Genomic DNA, 19,454 nt, shown 5'->3' with positions numbered 1-19,454 from the left:
CATAAAAAGTAATGGAACTAATAAAGAATATTCTCAATCATTATTTTGTCATTGATGTCAAACTTGCTACTTGTAGGAATGACAATTGCTTTAGTGATCCAAATACTATCAATTGGTTGATTGACAAGGAGGAGGCAATCAATAACATGTAACTAGAACACCTAGAGAAAGGTTGAAGTTATGATGTTGTAATGAAGTAGAAGGATCAGCTAAGCCATTGATGAAAAAGTGTATTGATGACATACTCTAAGACACAGAGAATAGGCACACTGAAACATATCAAAGATGTAAGGTTTTAGCTAAGTCATTTGTAAAGCCTAACTAAGTTCATTAGAAAGAGAGAGCTGAGCAAGCTAGTAAGTGTCGAATAGATTCCTAGTTGAAGCCGAGCAAGTTCAACTTTAGTAAGTGCCGAGCAGATACAAGTGCCAAGTAGAAACAAGTGTTGAGCAGATACATGTGCCGAGAAGATACAAGTGTCGAGCAAGAAACAAGTGCCGAGCAAATACAAGTGTCGAGTAACACAGAGGTGTTGAGCATCAGTAAACCAATAGTGCCAAGTTGTTGCATTATTTCAAAAATCAAAGAGTCATCAAATGTAAGCTGACAAGGTTGTTATCTTGAATTCTGTGAATTAAATAGAAGATAAGAATGATGAGCTAGTGGCACAAAACACCATGTAGAACATTTTTGAGAATACAACTAGACTCTAGATGGAGTTTGTAAATAAGAGCAAGATATGGGGTAGATACATTGTATCCTACCTAATCCATTTGAAACCCTAAAATTGGAGAGGGAGAATTGAGCGACAAAGGCAATCCAGATTTCTATTTAAGGAGTCATAAGGTCACGAAGCAAAAAAAAAGAAGGGAGGTTAAGCATGGAAGCATAAAGTGCTAAAGGAGGTGTTAAGGAGTAAGAAAGCATAGTTACTCTACTTCAACAGATGACCACAAATATGGTTGCATTGGTATGATGAGTAAGAAGATTCAAGGAGGTGAAGCTTGAGATGACAACCTATTAGAGCTGAAGTGATGATGTGATCAGTGTTATCCTGAGTGAGGAAACTCGTAGGAAATCCTCTAGTGGATCTACATAAAGAAGTGCTTTGAACACACAAAGAAAAGGTAGAACAACTAAGAGAGGAAGTAATTCTAGAAATCATGGGAAATCAAGAGGAAAATTAAAGGGTAAGAGGTCTCACTCTAGAGGAACAAAAAATTGTCAATACTATTTGAAACTATGGCATAAGAAGAACAATCATTAGAATCAAAAGAGAAATCAAGGAGATAAACCAGAAGGGAACAAGGAGGAAAATGTGGTAAGTATCAAATTTGAAGAGGATTTTTTACTTCTTTCTTTAAAAATTGTTGATGATTCTTGGGTTTTAGATTCTAGGGCTTCATTTCATGCTATACCCCATAGAGGTCATTTTATTGATTATATCCAAGAAGATTTTTATTTTTCTTATTTGGGGGGATAATGAACCTTGTCAGATTATTGGAAAGGGAAAAGTTAAGATTAAGTTACAGAATGGGAATCATTGGCTACCACATGAGGTAAGACATATTCCAAGGTTGAGTAGGAATTTAATTTAAGTAGGGGAACTAGGTGATGAGGGTTGCATAGTTACTTTTAATGATAAAAATATGAAGGTTTCAAAAGGTTCCCTTTTAGTAGCAAAAAGTGTGAAAGTAGGCACTTTTTATCTTTGTAGAGATCATATTGCTCCTTCAACTTTAATTGTTTCAAAGAAAAATGAACATTTAGTAATAGTTGTTGTAGTTGAGAAATAAGAACAAACAACTGTTTTTGATTTTGATATAGCACTATAACACAACAAACTTGGGCACATGAGTGAGAAAGGTATGAAATTAATTCATTGAAATAAATTTTTACCAAGTTTGAAATGTGTTAATATGGATTTCTATGAGAAAGTTGTGTGTATGGAAAATGACGGAGAGTGATTCTTGTAAAGAGTGTGAAGGAAAAGAAAAATGAGAAATTAGATCTTGTGCATAGAGATGTATGGGGACCAACTCGAGTATCTTGCATTGGTGGATCTCATTATTATGTTACATTTATTGATGATGCAACTCAAAAAGTATGGGTTTATTTCTCTAGATAGAAATTTGATGTATTCCAAACTTTTAAAATAGAAATGCTTGGTTGAGAATGAGATTGGTAAAAAGCTAAAATATCTTAGATTTGATAATGGTGGTGACTATTAGAGAAAAGAATTTGAAGATTATCATTCTTGTAATGGTATTCATAGACAAAAAATTGTTCTAAGGAATCCACAAGAAAATGGAGTGGCTGAATGCATGAACAAGACAATAATGGAGCGTGGAAAGAGTATGAGGTTACATGTTGGGATGCCCTTAAACATGTGGGTGTAGGATGTAAATAGTGTTGTATATTTTATTAATTGAGGTCCCTCTACTCCTTTGGTTGTGATATTCCAAAGGAAGCATGGACTGGTAAGAAGTTGAGTTATTCTTTTCTCAAAACCTTTGATTGTGAAGCATTTGCACATATAGATTCTGAAAATGGAACCAAACTAGAAGCTAAGTCAAAGAAATGTGTAATTGTTGGATATTGCATTGATGAATTTGTTTATAGGCTTTGGGATTTTGAAAATCATAAAATTGTAAGAAGTGGGGATGTCATATTCAATGAGAAAGCATTGTACAAAGATCCATTACAACGATGTGAGAAGAAAGAAAATGATTATGTAGTGTTGGATAATACTCATAAAGATGATGTTTTAGTAGTTCCTCATGCTTTACAACAATTGCAACAAAAAATACCACACACTTGAGTGAATGTTAGATGGTGAACAAGGCCAAGTAGACCTCTAGAAAGATTTTCTCCCTCTTTCTACTCTATTTTACTAATTCATGTTGGTGAACATGAATGTTATGATGAAATTTTGCAAGTGGATACTAAGATTCAGTGCGAGTAAAAGATGATAAAAGAAATGGACTCCTTAGCGAAAAATAAAACTTGGGATTTATGTAAGCTATCTGCAAGTAAAAGGGATTTACAAAATAAATGGGTTTACAAGTTGAAAGAAGAGGATGATGATAAGAAAATATTTAAATCTAGGTTAGTTGTAAAAGTGTTTGCATAGAAAAAGGGCATTAATTTTGATGAGATATTCCCTCATGTTGTTAAAATGATTTGTATTTGCATTGTTTTAAGTATTGTGGCTACTAAAGATTTGTATTTGGAGAAGATTTCTATGTTAAAACATCATTTATTCATGATGATTTGGATGAAGAGATATATATGGCACAACCATAGGGATTTGAGGTCAAAGGTAAGGAGACTTAGTGTGTAGATTGTAGAAAATTTTATATGGCTTGAAGCAAGCACCTCGGCAATTGTATCTAAAATTTGATCGTCTTATACATGAGCATGGATATAGTAGGTCTCATTCAAGGCATTGTGCTTATTTTAAGAGGTTGGATGATGATAGTTATGCTATTTTATGTTTATATGTCAATGATATGCATGTAGTTGGGTCTAACATGGATCACATTAAGGGGTTAAAACAAAAATTAGTACATTCATTTTCTATGAAGGATTTGGGGGAAGAAAAATAAATCATTGGCAAAAAAATTTGCAAAGATAGGAAGAACAAAAATTTGGCATTATCTCAGGTTGATTATATTGAGAAGGTGTTGTAACGTTTCTCTATGGAGAATACTAAATTTTTCAGCACACCTTTACCTGGTCATTTGAAGTTGACTAAGAAGATGTGTCGAGAGACACAAGAAGAGGAGGATAATATGTCCAAAGTACATTATGCTTCATCTATAGGAATCTTCATGTGTATTATGGTATGTGCAAAGCCAAATATTGTAGATGTAGTGAGATTCGTTAGCAGGTATACAAGTCATCCTAAATTTGTGCATTGGAATGTAGTCAAAGGGATTCTTCAATATTTGAGAGGAATATCCATTAAAATGTGTTTACATTTTTGGGGCTTTGCTACTATTTTATAGGGCTATGTTGACTTAGATTTGATAGGGGATATGCATACTAGGTAGAGTACTATAGGTTACATATTTATTGTTGGTGGGGTAGCAATGAGTTCGGCTTCTTGGTTACAGAAGATGGATGCTTTATCCACTACAGAGGTAGAGTATGTTGTTGCTAGGATTCACCCATAGACAAAAATAAGAGCTACATGCAAATATAAACAATATTAGAAAATAATAAATCACATAGAAGAGAACACAAGACACCAAAATTTAACATGGTTCACCCAAACCCTAGGCTGTGTCCACCAAATAGCAAGTCCAATGTTATTATGATACACTAATTACAAATCAATTAATCCCTTACAACTCAATACTACTGAAAGAAGAAATTTTTGCATCACACCTTATAAAACAATCCCTAACCCTAAGCCCTTTTATACAAGTATTTTGTCACTTTAGGGTTAAAACATATTAGCCATAAATTGGGAAATAATCGAAGATCAATTGGTGAATAATAGCCAATTGGATAAGTATGTACATAGTACTTCCTTGATCAGTGACCACAAAGTAACAGTTGTTGCTACAAAGGCAACCAAGGAGATGATATGGCTTCAGTTCTTCTTGAAAGAATTGGGAAAGCCACAGTGGGATGATTATGTGTTTATAGATAATCAGAGTGCTATTCATCTTGTGAAGAGTTTTTCTTTGCATTCAAAGACAAAACACCTATAGTTGTGGTACCATTTCATTTGGTTAGTTTTGGATGATGGATAGTTAAAGTTGGACAAGATACATACAGACAACAATCTAGCAGATATGTTTATAAAGGTAGTGACAAGGGAGAAGTTAAAATCTACATCATCTTTAGTTAATCTCCTTGACTGAATAGAAAAAAGGTACATCTAAGTTCGAGGTGGTTTGATCTAGTGGGAGCCTCATGGAGTAGCAACATTGTTACATGATCAATCTCCAAGTGAGAGATTGTTTTCTAGTTTGGAGCTTGATTAGTCTCCAAGTGGGAGATTATTTGTTTGTGGTGACTGACTAAGGAAGTACTACACATACTCCATAATTCCTTGAATGAAAAAAATTGGGGCTATTTTATCGATATTTTTGAGTCAACATGTTGTAACTAATTTTAGCCCTAAAATAGCTTACAGTTAGGGATTTTCTAAGGTGTGATGCAATAATCACTTCTTGTGGCTATATTGAGTTGTAAGGGATTACAGATTGTAATCACTAGATAATAATGATATTGGACTCGATATTTGGTGGGCGTAGCCTAGGAATTAGGTGAACCACATTAAATATTTGTGTCGTGTTCTCTTTTGTGTGATTTATTATTTTTTGATGTTGGTTATATTTGCATATAATTGTTATTTATGTCCATGGTTAATCCTAACATAATGGTTTTGTACTCTCAACATTTATTAATTTCAAAAGAAAATGGAAGAGGAAAACTTATTTAATTGTATCAACTTGTCAAAATGTAGGTCTTTCATTTTTTTAAATGGGAAATGAACACCTTCTACATCTACTTATCAACATATTGATTGCTAATATTTGGTTTAGTTGCATCTACCAAATTAGTTAAATATGAATGTGCAATGAGCATTTCCATTGAGAAAGAGTAGTAATAAGATGAAATGTGAAATATTTAGGAGATCACAATTGAATTATTATATTCTAGAAATCAAGATGATGAATTTTTTCAATAAAAAATTAGGGAAAGAAATAAATGTACCTACAACCATGGTTAGCCTAAGTGGGAATGAGGAAAATGGGAATCTATAGGAAGCCAAGACTAAATTATTGGATTTTATAAATCAAGATAATTTATCCTTAATTATACATGGGATTGAAATTATTGTATTATAGAAATAAACATAAATTATCCTTTATTACATGGGAAATGGTTTAAGAACCCATTTAGAGTCAAAGAAATAAGTCAAAAAAATTTATTCATATGCTAAAGTAATAAATATTGGGTAAAGTCTAATAGGGAGATTGAATAAGCATGTGCAAAAGGGAGTGTTAGATAATTGAGAATGGAGATGGGGTTAATCAACTATGTCCAATTACCTTATAGTTCCTTCAAACTTTTCATTACCATCAAAGAAACATAAATATTAACAATATTAACTTCAATATATCTAATTACTTAGTAGACATTTCCAATTTGAAACATAACTCATACATCAACTTCTTTCCAAATTATTTACAAATTATTCTAGCTTGCATTACTGACTATTAGTAAATCTCTAGTAATTGCCTAGTGATAACTTAATTATTACAGAGTTGTAGTAAACTATTAAATATGTAAATCAACTTGCAATAGAAATTACATTCACACAATTTTCACACCAATATTTGATGTGGAAACATTGTTAAGGGAAAAACCACCCAAGATTGTCAACTCAAAAATTTCACTCTTCTAAAGTATCTCTTTTCTAGGAGACTACCTAGTTAAAGGTTACATACACTTTGTTAAAGTGACCTTGTTAGAGGATTTCACCAAAAGATCATCTAGACCTTATCACTCCTTCCTTAGGACTAAAAAGAGTGTTCTAATTGAAAGGACTTAAAAACACCACTAATCGATGTTACCATATAGGATTACACAGACTTGTTAGGTCCACTCAGTACTTCTAAGATTTTCTTCTACAATGGTTAAATAGTAACAATACAAAGTGATATGTTAAGAATAGAAACTACCTTTTCTTTTTCAAATATTTTTTCTTTCTCTTTCTCTATATTTTACTCACTCAATGGATTATGTCTTCCACAAACTTCTTTCTCTTCTTTTATTCTCTTTGCTCTACTCACTTAACTTGGCTCAACACTTAGCCCTTTTCTCCCTCATCAACTTTGCACTTCACAAGAACTTTTAACACTCCAAAATAATCACCTTTTGGGTAGCAATATGAGATCAGATCCACAACTTTTCAAACTCAATTCAATAACCTAAACTATCATTTTCTCCTCCTTTAATAGATTTCTCAATGCTTTCAAATCCTTCCATGTTTTGTTGCTTAATTAGAATCGTCAATCTTAGGTTTACAACTGAATTCCTTCATACAATAAATTTAGACACAAAAAATATAACTTTGCACCAAATTTTGTGTCAATCATTATCCTTCTTCAATTTACTTCATCAGATCCTTCTTGATTTTTCTCCATCATAAATCTTGCAACAAACTTTGACTCTCACAATAGACCTTCCCAAACTTTCTTTGACATCATATTTTAATTTCTCATACTCATTTATCTTGTTGTCACTCATTAGACATTACATTTACTTGGTTAAAACTTGGTTAATACTAATTGTCTTGGGTAAAATTACATTCTTCATTCCCTTTGCAACCACTTAGGAAATACTATAGTCACTCGATGAATATAGTCTCCCATAATTAGCCTTGTGACTTGGTTAAGCTTGTGATCTTCAATACATTACAACAATACATGAATGTAAAACAAACAAACCAATATTACATAATCATTGTCCAACTCACTCAAGCACAAATTGAATTCCTTACATGTCAACTCTGACTTCATCATACTTTCTTCAAATCCTCATCATCAATCAAATGATATGGTACTTTCCTAAGTTAGTATAATGCCAAACCAATTAAGACTTTGACATCAATGATAATATAATAACTAATACAAATATTCTAAATACATTCATAGAATCATCACCTAACAATCTCCTCATCATCTATGGCAATATCAGTTGGGGCTAATAATAACGAGAATATTTGAATGGTTAAGTCAATGATTCCAATTAGTCAAGTAGGAAAGGAAATGAAAGATTCTTTTATAGCCATACTGTCACTTAAACATAACCGTAGATCTTAGGGTTTGATTAGATTTCTTAAATAGATGGGTTTGCACTTTTGTCATTAAACACAACCATATATCTTAGGGTTTAATTAGATTCAATAAATTTTTCCATCATTTCATCCTTCTTCTCCTTTCCTAAAACTTATGGAAACTTATCATTGAATATTCATCATAGATCACTTTACAAACTCAATTCATGCATTAAATGCACCATCTCATCAATCCTTATCATTCACGCATTTTGACCAATTTGTAAATTCAACTATGTCAACCTCAAATCTTTATTATTTTACAAATTGTTAATTTGTTGACACTTGGTCATCACTATGTTCTTCAATTTGGTCACCATTGGCTAGCTCAGTCTCTATTGATTTTGTCTCACTCGTCTTACACTACCTTTCTTAGCCTTCACTATGCTCAGTTACTACTATAGTTTTCTTCTCCATTTTTCTTGGTCATTACCATCACTTAACTAATACTATTTTTCTTAGCTATTACTCAAGTTCCCTAATATTTTGCTTCAACTTCTTCATTGACCTAGTAAATTGTCACTCAGTCATTCTTAGTATTTAACTCAACATCTCTTTTACACTTTAACTCAACTATCTTCACCACTTAATATAGTAATCAAACAATACACTATCTTATCAAATACTAACTGATCAAGTTCCCATTATAATTCCATCATACTTAACTCCTCTTTATTCAGCAACTTTCCTAGCTCATCTTGTTATCTCTCCTTTTCAAATCATCTAGATCAAACAACTAGTATGGCACTCTACACTATTAGTAAAAGTTTTACTAGTAAGATTTTAAATTAATGGCAACACAACAATTGTTTTGATTATAGTTTCCAATAATCTCCCTCTTTGGCATTAATGGAAACACCTTTAGTTATCGTGTAATGGCAAAAAAAAATTGTATCAATTTTTTGTTAATATCCATGGTTTCCTTTTTATTCTCATCCATGTAATCTTAGATGTACTCTCTCTTTGCTTCTTTATACCTCTCCATCTAAGATACCAATTATATTAGCTCTCTCTTTTACATCTCTCCATGATGGTAACATAACATATGCAAATATGCATATTCTCCCTCTTGATTTATAACTTGTATTCAATAGTAACTTGACAATGTATTAAGTATTTTCCCTCTTGACAACAATGAAAAAGACATCATCTACTATACATATCATTTACACATCATCCTCTTTTTGTACTAACTACTCTTTGAAATATCTCCCCATCTTTCATCTTTATTCATGGTTGTATCATTATGTTCCAACTTGTAACTCCATCAACTCATACAATTATTCTTCTTTTCACTAATTTAGGAAACTCCTAAAGTGTCACCTCTTGGACCAATTTATAAGATATTCTAATGATAACAATTGATGAAATGTTGCATATCTGCTCAATTTTCTTTAGATAGGGGAATGGCCCCTAACTTATCTTTTAGATACACAAATGCAACCTTAGGTAATGCCTTTGTGAATATATCATCTATTTTTTTCTTTGTATACACGTATTCTATTCTTACTTCTTTGTCTTGCACTAATTCCCTCTAGTATTGATACTTAATTGCAATGTGCTTGGCCTTTGTGTGCATCACAAGGTTCTTGGATATGTTTATAGCAATTGTGTTATCACAATATATCACCACAAGTTCAATAATCTCTTATTTTGTTTATTCCAACAATTTCTTAACCCACACAATGTTTGAACAACTAACTATTTCTGCAACATGTTTAGCCTTTGGTCTAGATTAAGAAATGTAGTTTTTCTTCTTGCTTGTCCATGAAATTAATCTGTTTCCTAGAAAGAAAGCACCTCCACTTGTACTTTTTTGTCATCAATGTTTCTACCCCAATTAGCATCTATGTAAACTTTCAGCTCAAAGTTGTCATGCTTCTTATAACATAAACCATAGTTTTCAGTACCTTTCAGATGTCTCAATATCCTTTTTACAACCATGGTGTGATTCTCCCTAGGATTAGTAAAAAAAATTGCAACAATACCAATAGCTAATACAATGTTAGGTCTGTGATGAACAACATATTGCAATTCACCAATCATTGACCTATAGAATGTCTAATTCACTTTAGCAAAATCATCTTTCTTTAAAATTTTATGCCTAATAGCCATAGGTGTTCCAATTGATCTTGAATATTCCATTCCAAAGGTTTTTAATATCTCCTTGATATACTTTGATTGTCTAATGTTAATACCCCCTTTCATTTCATAAACTTGCAAACCAAAGAAGGAATTAAATCTATCCAAACATTGACATCTCAAATTCTTTCTTCATCTCATTAGAAAAATAATTTTCACAATACATCATTTCCTACAAATATTATATCATCAACAAATATTTCAGCTAGTAATGTCTTCTTCTCATGTTCACTTTTCAAGTACAAATCGACATTGTCATTAGTTCTTGTAAAACTAATTTTCACCAAATATGTGTGTAATCTTTCATACCATGCTCTAGGGGCTTGTTTTAAACCATACAATGCTTTGTGCAACTTACATACCATGTTCTTTCTAGGGTCAATAAATCCGTAAGGTTTTTCAATGTATACTTCATCTTCCAAGATTCCATTCAGAAATGCATATTTCACAGCCATTTGATATATCTTGAAACCTTTATAAGAAGCATATGAAAGTAATATTCTCATTCTACTTTTTTTCTAATATCCACATGGTTCCAATCACATTTTTATCCTTTTGCCTTGTTACAAATGTCCATGTCTTGTTCTTCTTTATTTGATCAATTTCCTCAGTCATTTCTTTAATCCAATCTTCATTGTCTAATGATAATTTAACTGTTCTTGGTTCAAATTCACATAGTGAACATGTATCATTCTTCAACTTGTTTCTTGTCATGACTCTTGAAACTTTGTTTTCAATGATTTGATCTAGTTTATTGTGTCTTCTTACATATTTTGCTAAGTTAAGTTTAGATCTTCTTTATCCTTGTAGTAATTTACTTGGTCTAGCTTTCTCATTCTCTCCAGATATCTCCTATTGCAACTCAACTTCCTCTATTTGGTGTTGAGTATCCTTTCTATGTGACTCTACTCCTATAGTTTGATGCTTAGGAGCTTGCTAACACTCGATGAAGCTTCTCTTTTATTGGTCAATAGTGTCAATTTGCATAAAGTTTTCCTTTCCTTGTGTCTTTCAATATATAATACTTACTTCTAAAAACTTTGAAATATGTGACATTAGGTGTATAACCATACCACAGCTCAAAAGGGATTTTTTTTGTGCCTTCCTTGACTTGAGCTTGGTTCAGTGTATAAATAACACTACTTATAGCTTTTCTCCAATACTTTTGTGAAGCATTCATTTCCATAATTAGTGTTCTTGCACAATCCATGATTAATCTATTCCTTCTTTTAGTTATCCCATTTTTTGGTGGATTCCTTGGTGTAGATGTTTCTCTTTCAATTTTGAACTCCTCAAATATGAATTCACCTCCTCTATTTGATCTCAAGCATTCCATACTTATACATGCTTCCTTTTAAACTCTAGCCAAATACCACTTAAACATTTGAAAAACATCATATTTTTGTTTTAAAAACATCACACTCATCCTTTTAGAGAAATCATCAACAAATAGAATAAAGTATTTGTCACCATAATAACTTTACACTCCAATAAGACTACATAAATTAGTATAAACCAACTCCAAAATATCATCAAAAGAATAATTCTTTCTCTTGAAACTATACTTTGTCATTTTTCCCATTTGACATTGTTTGCACATCACTTTGTGTGGTTTTTTCAATCTTGGTAATCATCTTATTATTTCCATTTTATTAATTCTTACCAAATTACCAAAGTTCACATGACATAGCCTCTTATGCCATAACCAAACATCTTCAAATTGTGCAAATAGACATGTATCTTCATATAGGTCTAGATATAACAAGTTATCTCTTATTTTCTCTCCACTTCCAATCAGTTCACTAGTAGCATCATATATTTTTTCCTTCTTGTTTTGGAATTCAACTTGATAGCCTAAATTGTTTATTTGTGCAAAACTCAATAGATTGTCTTTCAATCCATCAACCCAATAAGAATTATCATATATAATCTTATCATTCAATATAATTGATCCTTTATCTTTCACATAACATGGTGCATCATTTTCAAACTTAAGACAACTACCATTATAATGTTCTATCTTTTCAAACATACTTGTATCACTAATCATATGATGTGACCAACCACTATCAATTATCCATTTATCATTCTTACTTACATGTGAGATTAGAGAAATTTTCTCAAGTTTTACATCTTCATCAAATTCATCTTTTATTTTAGCATAAATGACTTCTTCATCATGTTCATCAGAATCACTGTTAGAACCATCTCCTTCAGCAATCTAACAAGATTTCTTACCTTTTCCTTTGTGGTCTATGTTACCTTGATTATCTCGATTGTATCTCCTTCCTCAATAGTTTTTAACCTTCCTTTCTTCATTTTCATCTCTATGATATGACCTTGCAGCAATATAACCAATATCATTACATGTAAAATAGATTACAAGAAGTTTACCTTTGTATTTTCCTTTTCCTCTTGGTAGCCTTCTTGCCAATAATAATTCTAGATCATCAAGGTCATCATCTAATTCACTTTCACTATCTACAAGATTACTCTTTGAACTTTTCTTTCTCTTAGACCCATCAAGAGTTAGTTGAGACTTGAAAGCACATTCAACACTAGAAGTGTATAATTATCAAAATTTGACAATTCAAATGTAATGAGTCTAGCAATTAGACTATCCAAGGTTGGATCATTACCAGGTTTACAACTTATTTCATGAATTAAAGATACTCTAATTACATAGATGGGAAGTAACGTTCTTGATACATTTCTACATAGTCCCATCAGATATGTCTACTCCATATGCTCTAATTTTATTGACCACTCCTTTAATTTGGCCATAATATTGTGCATCGATTTTTCCTTCTTTCATTATGATGTCATCAAACTTACCTCTCAAACTTTTTGCTTTAGCCCTTAACACGTTTTTTTCTCCTCCATGAATTTGAGCCAAGTTATCCCACATTTTCTTTATAGTAGTGAAATCCTTCACATCATCAAATCCAATATTACTTAAGGAAGATTCTAGATCTATCATCATTTGATTGTGCTCTTGCTTCTCTTTGATTTTTTCAATAGTTATGTATGTAGGTACTTTAATGAATTCATTGTCCAAGTAGTATAGTGTAGAATCTCCAACCCAATATAGATGCAATCTCATCAAACGTTGCCATGCTAGGAAGTTCTCTTTTTTTAGCTTGGATACCTCTCTCTTGTACATATTGATCTTCAACTTAAGTAACTTCAAACTTTCCTTACAAGCACCAAAGCTCGTATACCAATTGTTAGAATGATTAGAATAGCTAAGGGTGAGGTGGGGGGGTTAATCAATTATCCTTAGGTCATGATATACCAATTCAACTTTTAACAACTTAAAAAAACTTATAAATCCACTCATCCAATATAGCAATTCATTAGCAATCTAGCTTGTTCATTCATCATTTAGGTCTTTGTTTAGTGTATGCCAAATAACAAAAATATACAATAGTAAATAGCATGAAATGTCAAACAAAATTTGCACAAGTATGACACCAAGATTTAACTTAGAAACTCAATTTGGAAAAACCACCAAGTAATATGCTACCACTTTTCACTCTTCTAAAGTGGGATTGGTTAAGAGCCAACCTTGAGAAAGGTTACAAAACATATTTTTAGGTGTGACCCTCTTAAAGGATTTAATCATCATCTTAGGAGTGGCCTTGTTAGATTTCTTTAGATAATTCCATTAGAATGTTACCTTGATTAAAGGATTTACAATATGATTGTTAAGTCAACCTTGATTAAAGGATTTTACTCCTACAATGGTTGGAAACTAAAAGTTAGGTTTGATCTAATAAAATAAAAATTGCTTTACAAATTCAAATCTCTATATGTCTCATTCTTGGTTCATTGACTAGACTTCATCATATTCTCTATCTTTGATTCACTTGGAAACCCTTCAAGCATTCACTCTTCATAAACTTCTTACTTTTCCTGTGCAACTATATTCTTTACTTATCCTTCATAAATTTTCCAATTAAAAACCTTAAAACATCTCTTGTTACTCCTCAAATAGATGGGTTTGATCTTTTACCACTTAAAACATAACTATAGAATATTATGGGTTGATCGAATTCATTGAATTTGTCCATCATTTCATCCTTCTTCTCCTTTCTTAAAACGTATGTAAACTTCTCATTGAATCTTCACCATAGATCACTTAACAAACTCAATTCATATATTAAATATGTTAGCTCATCAATCATTATCATTCATACATTTTGACTCGTAAATTCAAATATTTTAGCCTCAAACCTTGATTCTTCTGCAAACTATTGATTTGTTGACACTTGGTCATCACTATTTTCTTCATCTTGGTCATCAGTGGATAGCTTGTTCTCTAGTGATTGTGTCTCACTCAACTTACACTAGCTCATTTAGCCTTCACTATGCTCGGTTGCTTCTAGAGTTTTCTTCTTCATTTCTTTGAGACCTCACCTGATCGATCATATCACATATGATACATTATGACTCGATATGTTGAGACATTATTTTATGGACTAGAAATTATCTATATTATTTATGTCATGTGATGTTTTACTTTTAAAATTATTAATCATGTTATTTGAAGAATAATGTGTAGGCATGCATTATATGTTGTATTTTAGTAAATGATTTAGAATTATGAATATGTTAAATACTTTAATCATGCAATTAGTGATGACCAAATATGTATGCAAAATGAGAAAGGTTATTTAAATGAAAGTTTTAATATTTTGATCAATGTGATTATGCAAATTTTGTTTAAATATATGAATGTGATGTTATCGAACTATTGATATTCAAATTGAGTGTGCAGGATAATTAACCATGGAATCAATCAGAGAATCGGTAATTGACCCTATGTGCAAACTATAAGACTAAAGTTGAATCCAATAAAGTGATTCAAACCTCATTGTCAAGTGTTTAATTTTCATCATAATATGAATGTGTGTGTATCATTGTGTATTCTGGGACATGTTGAATGTTATGTAGAATTAAATCTTATGGTATCACTTGACACTCATTTTATGCATATTGTGTTGACATGTCAATTTAGGGTTAGTAGAGTAACCTGTTAATCTAAGACTGGTTAGTTTGTAACCTAAATTTGTTCCCCTTAATTAAGGTTTACTGGAAAGGTTACATCTATTGATATAAGGTTATTTTGAACTAAAGAACTTGTAATGGAATAATCATTATTTTGTTAATGATGTCAAACCTACTATCTGCTGGTGCGACAATTTTTTTGGTTTGAAAGCTATCATTTAGTTGATTGATGAAGAGGATTTGGAAAGAGGAGATAACAATAGCACCTAGAGAAAGTTTGAGTTATTTGGTATGTAAAAGAAACCCTAAGACCAAGTAAGACATAGATACTATAGTGTATTTTTTATCTACTTAAAGTATGAAATGAAAGATTGCTCAAGTTAAGGCTAGAAGAAGATCTAGTATGAAATATGTCTATTGAGCCTTGTTGAGTAGTCACTGTAAGCTAAGCAGAAATAAGTGGAAGTGAAGTAAGGTGTTGAGAAAAGATGAAAATTAATGCAAGCCGAGTGATTATCAGTATATGCTAAGTAAACTTTAGTTGATGTTGAGCATCACTAAAATTTAGTGTTTGTTAAGTGAACTAGTGTTGGCTAAGTGGAAGAACAATATAGAAGCTGAGTGACAACATATTGATGCTAAGTGATAGTAAATATGTTATATTGAAGATTTGGAAAATCTGAGCTGACTATTTTGTTTTCTTAAATTGAGTGAAGTGTGTGGAAGATATTATGATGAGTTGGTGGCACAAAATTCAAGGTAAGGCATTTTGAGTCAAATTCAAGTAAGATTGCAAAAGAAGTTTCCAAAGGAATCAAATGGAAAAGTGGGTAGATTCATTGTATCCTACCTAACCCTAAAATGGACAATCATGGTTAAGCAATAAAATATCTTGATTCTCTATTTATAGAGACATTTGGTTAGAGGAAAAGGTTGTCATGTGTGCGAACCTAAAGAAGATAAGGAGTCTAGGGTATTGCTTCATTTAGTGGTTGAATAGAAGCAACTGCAATTGGCATGCAAAGTAAGAAGGCTTAAGTGTATGAATGCTTGAAGGGTTAACAAGCTATCAAAGATGAAGTATGTGAATGCCAAGCAGAATGGAGGACTGAAATAGAGATCTATAATCTACAAGTGAGTTGTAATTTGTTATTAGATCAAGCATTATTGTTACATTCTAATCATTGTATATCATTGTATCAATCTAGGGTAAATCCTTTATATTAAGGTTGACCTAATAGTCATTTGTAAATCATTTAACTAGGTGACATTCTAATGGAATGATCTAAATTCCTCTAACAAGGCTCACTCCTAACAGGGTGATTGAAATCCTCTAGCTAGGTCACATTTAACAGTGTGTATTGTAACCTTTAACAGGGTTGACCTTTCATAGGGCATCACTTCAAAAGAGTGAGAATTAATAGAATGTTACTGGTGGTTTTTCCCAAATTGGGTTTCCACATTAAATCCTTGTGTCAAATGTGTTACTGAACCTATTATGTTTCATGTTTACATTTATGAAAAGTTGTTTTAACCTAGGATAGTAACCTACAATGTTTAAGCATTGTATGATCTAATGGATGCATGCATGGCAAGGTTTTATGGATATGGGTCTACTAAGAATTGAAAAGTTTTATTTTTACATCTAGAACTTAGATAACTAATTCACCCCCCACCCCCTCTTCATTATTCTAAAGAATTCCAATAATTGATATTATAGTTACATAGTGCTTAAGAGGACTAGTTTGAAGGTACTAAAAGAAAAAGATCAAGATGTCCAAAAGAAAGGTACCCAAGCTTAATAAGGAGAACTTCCCTACATGAAAAGTTTGATGAAGCTACACCTAGGAGGTCTTGGAGACCATGCACAATCTACCATCACTGTTGAGCATGGCACTGACCCTATTGGAGCCCTAACTACTAAGGATCTAAAAAGGAAGAAAGAACACAATCAGGAAATATTGGAGATTCCCTCTACCATAAGTTATTCTGATTTTGATGGCATCAAAGGTTGTGATAGTGCAAATAAGATGTGGGATTCTCTTCACACTATTTATGGAGGAGACACAAATATTTTGAGATCCAAATCTAAAAGTCTTAGAAGTAAGTTCGGTGACATGAGGATGCAAGAAGATGAGAACATTGCTAAATATTGATCTAGAATAAAAGATGTTGTTAATACTATAAGAGAAGCTAATGGTAAGATTGATGATGAGACTGTATTAAGAAAAGTATTGAGAACACTGATACCCATATATGCTATTAGAGTTTCCAACATACAAGAATTAAGATGTATACTAGGTTCAAACCTAACTCTTGAAGGTTTGGTAGGTAGGTTCACTACCTTTGAACTCTCTAATTTTGATAATTTCAAATCTAAGAATGTTGTATCTACTTTGAAAGCTAAATTGTCATTAAAAGAACCTAAAGAGAAGAAGAAAAAGGTCAAATATGTTTCTAGTGACAATGATATACATGAGGAGGATGTAGAATAGCTTGAAGCATTGCTAGCAAGGAAATCTCATATTAGCAAAGGAAAGTTAAAAGGTAAGCTACCTATTATGTGTTTTAATTGCATGAGGTTGGTCATATTGTTGCTAGATGTCTAGAGAAGAAGAACAATAGAAGTGGATACAAATATAGAAGTAAAAGCAATGAGGACAACAAAGTTTACAAAGATAAATGCAAGAAGTCTTGCTACACTGTAGAAGAGGAAACTAAAGATGGAACTAATGACCATGATGATGAAGTGGTGTATTTTGTAATGAAGGATGATTCTAATGAGGATGAGGCAACTGCACTAGTGTCTTATGTGAACAAGAGTGACAGATGGATCATTGATGGTGGGTGTTCACATCACATGACTTGAGATAAATAAGTTCATTACCTTGAAATATTATGATGGAAATAGTGTAAGGTTTGGTAATGATGCACCCTATTTGATAAAAGGAAAAGGAACTATAAAACTCACAAAAAAGATAACGTGTGACAATGCTTGTTATGTTGAAGGACCTAACTATAATTGTTTGAGTGTTTCACTACTCAATAGTTTCGTTTGCAAAGTTGAATTTGAGAACAAGATAGCAAAGATCTATGGCATTGATGGAAAACTAATTGTGAAATATGATCAAACTAGAGGTAGTCTATTTTATCTTGATATGAATGATGCTACTTGTCTTATTGTAGAAGATGAGAATGTGTGGTTATGGCACAAGAGGTTATGTCATGTTAACTTTCATAACTTAGTCAATATCAGTAACATGAAATGAGTCAGAGGTTTGCCTAAACTGAAGAAACCTGACAATATAATTTGCAAATAATGTTATTTAGGCAAGATGACTTAATCTAGTTTTAAAAGTAAGACTCACACCTCAAAAGAAATTATTGAGATTGTTCATACTGACCTATGTAGACCAACTGATGTGAAAAGCTACAAAGGTTGCAAGTAAATTATCCTATTTGTTGATGATTATTCTAGGATGATGATAGTTATGTTTCTAAAATAGAAATTTGATGCTTTCCAAATGTTTAAGTGGTACTTAGCTAGAGTTGAAAAGGAGACAGGCAAAAGCTTCAAATATCTAAGATTTGATAGAGGTGGAGAATTTCCATCAAATGGTAAGTGCACAAATTTTCGGTGCCCAAAGAGGGGGTTATAAGTGGCCACTTTCTTTCTAAAATCAGTGATTTTTGAACTTTGACAAGAATTTGAAGATAGTTACGCTCAAATTTTTAAGATATGACAAAAAAAAAGTAGTAGTCCTTTGAATCTAGTTTCTGAACTACTAATTTTTTTTCAAAATGATTTAGTTTTAGGCCCTCAAAAAAGGGGGCCATAGAAAGTGGTATAGTTTTTTCAGAAAAAATTATAACATAGCGCAAAGTGTGCCCCCTAAAATTTTAAACCTTTTTTTGGAAATTATTTAATCACTCTGGTCAAAAGTTACCTAACACCATGTAGTTCATCCCAAAATTTTCAAGTAATTTTATAATATGTTTTTTTTTTAAAGGAATATTTTAAGTGGACACATACCAAAAATGTGAAATATCTATGTGTTCCTGCTAGAAATTATTGAAAACTAATCCAAAATAAAAACTTCTTTTTTTCAAAGTGTGTAGAATAGAGTTGATTTTCTAAAAAACTAACTTTTTGTAAAATTTGATGAATGAGCTAAAATCTATACCCTAATTAGTACATGTTGGTTTTTGAGAGAAAATGGACATATATTCAAAATAAATCATAGTTGAAAGGCTTGAAATAATATTAATTTGAAATAAATTATATAGTTATATAGCTAACATAGAGATCTATAATATCATGTAACCTGATTTTATCGATGCTTAACCATAGGGAAACTTAAAAGAGAGCACAAAAGAAAAATCATGGATTTTTTGTATGTTTGTAGCAAAACACATCTTTGACCAATTTAGAGCATCCAAA

The sequence above is a fragment of the Cupressus sempervirens genome, chromosome 7, assembly GCF_028749045.1.
Source record: "Cupressus sempervirens isolate cs-2001-9-10 chromosome 7, ASM2874904v1, whole genome shotgun sequence".
Taxonomy (NCBI): domain Eukaryota; kingdom Viridiplantae; phylum Streptophyta; class Pinopsida; order Cupressales; family Cupressaceae; genus Cupressus; species Cupressus sempervirens.
Note: the sequence above shows the minus strand (reverse complement) of the source record.